The sequence below is a fragment of the Triticum dicoccoides genome, chromosome 2A (assembly GCF_002162155.2).
Source record: "Triticum dicoccoides isolate Atlit2015 ecotype Zavitan chromosome 2A, WEW_v2.0, whole genome shotgun sequence".
Classification (NCBI taxonomy): Eukaryota; Viridiplantae; Streptophyta; class Magnoliopsida; order Poales; family Poaceae; genus Triticum; species Triticum dicoccoides.
The window spans coordinates 33,655,206-33,660,352 of record NC_041382.1 but is presented as its reverse complement, the minus strand read 5'-3'; positions in this window follow the sequence as shown (position 1 = coordinate 33,660,352).

Below are 5,147 nucleotides of genomic sequence, written 5' to 3'. Positions count from 1 at the left end.
AACCTTTCAAAATTAGCATCATAGACGGTATATAGACAGATGCATCTTATCTGGAAAACTGCTGAAGCGGAAGGCGAATATTGAGCCTTCATTCATGTTGAAGGTCTTTGTAACTTTAGGCCAGTGCCTGTGGATAATTGACCGTCCGTCCTTCGACCTCTTCAGGAACACTTCAATATTGAACCGTGGGTGTTATATGAAAACCTTCCTCGCCTCCTGACCATAGAGGTGGTTTGAGAGGTAATCATCAGTGAACTGCTTTGGAAAGGCCTGAAAATAAGGATGTGCATAAATATCTTCTCTATATTGGAAATGGGGCAAAGGAATAAAAAAGGCAAGGTATAAAAGTTAGTACCATCTTGTAGGGAACTGATGTCTTCTTCATTGTGCAGACAAAGATCTTATTGTTTTTTTGTCGCTAATTTCTTTATCCTAACAATCTTTCGGAGTTTCTTGATTTGATTGATATTCATGGAAAACTCATTTCCACATATGCAAAAAGGGTCGAACAGTGGCAAAATAAGCAAACAACACATAGAAAACATAATCTGTCTAGAACAAAACAGTCTGTAGTAATCTGTATCAAACATATACTTCTGGAACTCAAACAATTCTGAAATAAATTGGTGGACCTAAGGAATTTATCTATTAATCATCTGCAAAAAGAATCAACCTAACCGCACTCTCCAGTAAAAAAATGGCAGCTAATCTCGTGAGCGTAAAAGTTTCTGTTTTTTACAGAAAGATCACAAAGACTTCACCCAAGTCTTCCCAAAGGTTCTACTTGGCACAAACACTAATTAAAACATAAAACCACATCTAAACAGAGGCTAGATGAATTATTTATTACTAAATAGGAGCAAAAAACAAAGAACAAAAATAAAATTGGGTTGCCTCCCAACAAGCGCTATCGTTTAACGCCCCTAGCTAGGCATGATGGTTTCAATGATGCTCACATAAAAGATAAGAATTGTAACATACAGAGATCATCGTGAAGAATATGACTAGCACATTTAAGTTTAATCCACTTCCTATGCATAGGGATTTTGTGAGCAAACAACTTATGGGAACAATAATCAACTAGCATAACAAGGCAAAAGAAGCATAACTTTAAAACTTTAAGCACATAGAGAGGAAACTTGATATTATTGCAATTCCTATAAGCATATATTCCTCCCTCATAATAAATTTCACTGGCATTATGAATGAATTCAACAATATAACTATCACAAAACATATTCTTAACACGATCCACATGTATGCAAAGTTGACACTCTTCCAAAATAGTGGGATTAACATTAACTAAAGTCATGACCTCTCCAAACCCACTTTCATAATTATAATAAGATTCAACACCCTCAAAAATAGTGGGATCATTACTTCCTAAAGTTGAAACTCTTCCAAACCCACTTTCATCAATATAATCATCATAAATAGGAGGCATGCTATCATCAAAATAAATTTGCTCATCAAAACTTGAAGGACCAAAAATATCATCTTCATCAAACATAGCATCCCCAAGCTTGTGGCTTTGCATATGGTTAGCATCATGGATATTAAAAGAATTCATACTAACAACATTTCAATCATGCTCATCATCCAAACATTTAGTGCCAAACATTTTAATACATTCTTCTTCTAACACTTTGGCACAATTATCGGAATCCTTATTTTCACGAAAGACATTAAAAAGATGAAGCATATGAGGTACCCTCAATTCCATTTTTTAGTTTTGTTTTATAGACTAAACTAGTGATAAAACAAGAAACAAAAAGATTCAATTGCAAGATCTAAAGATATACCTTCAAGCGCTAACTTCCCAGGCAACGGCGCCAGAAAAGAGCTTGATGTCTACTACACAACCTTCTTCTTGTAGACGTTGTTGGGCCTCCAAGTGCAGAGGTTTGTAGGACAGTAGCAAATTTCCCTCAAGTGGATGACCTAAGGTTTATCAATCTGTGTAAGGCGTCGGATGAAGATGGTCTCTCTCAAGCAACCCTGCAACCAAATAAAAAAGAGTCTCTTGTGTCCCCAACACACCTAATACAATGGTAAATTGTATAGGTGCACTAGTTCGGCGAAGAGATGGTGATACAAGTGCAATATGGATGATAGATATAGGTTTTTGTAATATGACAATATAAAAACAGCAAGGTAACTAATGATAAAAGTGAGTGTAAACGGTATTGCAATGCTAGGAAACAAGGCCTAGGGTTATACTTTCACTAGTGCAAGTTCTCTCAACAATAATAACATAATTGGATCATATAACTATCCGTCAACACGCAACAAAGAGTCACTCCAAATTCACTAATAGCGGAGAACAAACGAAGAGATTATTGTAGGGTACAAAACCACCTCAAAGTTATCCTTTCTGATCGATCTATTCAAGAGTCTGTGGTAAAATAACACGAAGCGATTCTTTCCATTCGATCTATCCTAGAGTTCGTACTAGAATAACACCTTAAGACACAAATCAACCAAAACCCTAATTTCACCTAGATACTCCAATGTCACCTCAACTATCCGCGGGTATGATTACACGATATGCATCACACAATCTCAGATTCATCTATTCAACCAACACAAAGAAATTCAAAGAGTGCCCCAAAGTTTCTACTAGAGAGTTAAGACGAAAACATGGGCCAACCCCTATGCACAGATTCCCAAGGTCACGGAACCAGCAAGTTGATCACCAAAACATACATCAAGTGAATCAATATAATACCCCATTGTCACCACGGGTATCCCACGCAAGACATACATCAAGTGTTCTCAAATCCTTAAAGACTCAATCCAATAAGATAACTTCAAAGGGAAAACTCAATCCATTACAAGAGACTAGAGGGGGAGAAACATCATAAGATCCAACTATAATAGCAAAGCTTCCGATACATCAAAATCATGTCAAATCAAGAACACGGGAGAGAGAGAGAGAGAGAGATCAAACACATAGCTACTAGTACATACCCTCAGCCCCGAGGGTGAACTACTCCCTCCTCGTCATGGAGAGCGCCGGGATGATGAAGATGGCCACCGAAGAGGGATTCCCCCCTCTGGCAGGGTGCTGAAACGGGTCTAGATTGGTTTTTGGTGGCTACAGAGTCTTGCGGTGGCGGAACTCCCGATCTAGGTTATGTTCGGGAAGTTTGGGTATATATAAGAGGTTTTGGCGTCGGGAACAAGTCAGGGGGGTCTCCGAGGCGGCCATGAGCTAGGGGGCGCACCCCCACCCACGTGGTGGCCTCGGGACTCTTCTGGTCAAAAAATGATCTCCATGAAATTTCAGGTCAATAGGACTCCGTTTGGTTTTCCTTTTCTGCAAAACTCAAAAACAAGGAAAAAACAGAAACTGGCACTAGGCTCTAGGTTAATAGGTTAGTCCAAAAATCATATAAAATAGCATATAAATGCGTATAAAACATCCAAGATTGATAATATAATAGCATGGAACAATCAAAAATTATAGATACGTTGGAGACGTATCAGCCTCCATCAGGGCTAAGGCCGCCGATGCAGAACAGACAGCTGCTGTGCTGCTCTTGCCAGTTGCTATCGCCGAGGCAGATGTTGCTGCCGCCACCTAGGAAGCAACAGTGGCCGTTTGGACTGCCTTTGCAGCCCGGTCGCAAATTGCGGCCGCAGTCACGCACCTTGTTAGAACGTGCATGGCGGCTACGGTCGCGCTCTCACCGGAGTGGGCCACCGAAGTTTCCCTCACGACACGGGTGCACGTGCCCATCTTTCACCGGCGACGATTGAACAGTGAAATGATATTTGGGGAGCGAGCTAGTGTGCTTGAGACGCTGGCTGTGGACTGTAGCCGACGCACCTTCTCGCGTAAGCCATAGGCGTACTATACACCGACGGTGCTCCAAGATATTTTGTACTACATCTCACACGGTTTCTGATAATAAATTGTGTGCGATCTACTTGATTTCTCATCTTGATTTCAATTACATAATGGGGTCACAATGGCAATGGATGGTGTTTGAATTGCTAGACCTTTTATCTGGAGTGAACATGCAACTATATGTGTGTCGTAAAAGAATTGGAATTATTTAGGGTTTGTTTGAACATTTTATATATTAAATTGGTTTTCTAGCCATTTATGTGCATAATTCAAATTTGAACTACATGCACATGCTCCAGTGCATATAAATTGGTTGAAAAATCAAATATGTGTCCTTGGGTGCATGCTTAGGTCCCATGCAAGAAATGGGAATGAATTTAAAACACCGAGGAATCGTTAATTGCCGGCAAAACATTGAGATGCATGATTTTTAAATTCTAGTAAATACAAAACTCGTCTAAAATTCATGAAACTTGCCATGCTATCATGGAGCGGCATCAACATGCCGTGGTACAAATTGTGTCCCATTTGGGGTAGGTTTGGGTATATGCTTCTCACAACAAGCATGTCATGGAACGTCCCACCTTTGTGGACGAAATGATATCCATTGCCTCTTATTGCTTTCAAATTTATTTCTCGTGTCAACATAGAACAACAGGAGTGTTGTGTGAATTTCGTGATTTTTTAGGGTTCGTTTGGACATTTTTATGCATTAACTAAGTTTTCAATGCATTTATGTGCATAATTCAAATTTGAACTACATCCACATGCTCCAGTGCATATAAATTGGTTGAAAAATCAAATATTTGTCCTTGGGTGCATGCTTAGGTCCCATGCAAGAAATGGGAATGAATTTCAAACACCAAGGCAGCGTTGATTGCCGGCAAAACATTGAGATGCTTGGTTTTTACATTCTAGTAAATCCAAAATTCTGTTAACCATTCACGTGACACCACGTGTCTGGTTTTAATGGTTGTAGGAGGTGTCGTGCGGACAACTGCTTGACCTTGAATGAACGGGAGGCGTGCGATCACCGTCCGATGCACAGGCTGACCGAGAGGCATGCAAGCTGTCCTTGAGTGTGCAGGCTCACCGGGAAGCGTACCAGTTGTACCATGTGCAGGCTCACTAGGAAGCGAGCCCTTTGACTTCTATGGCCGCCCGCCTTGCTCGCATCCTCTCCATTAATGGCACCCAAGCCACAGTTCAATTCACTTTTTAAATATCAAACACTCATCACAAACATTTTAATTAGAACACCCGTATGCAAACCGACAGCTTCCCCAGGAAGCCA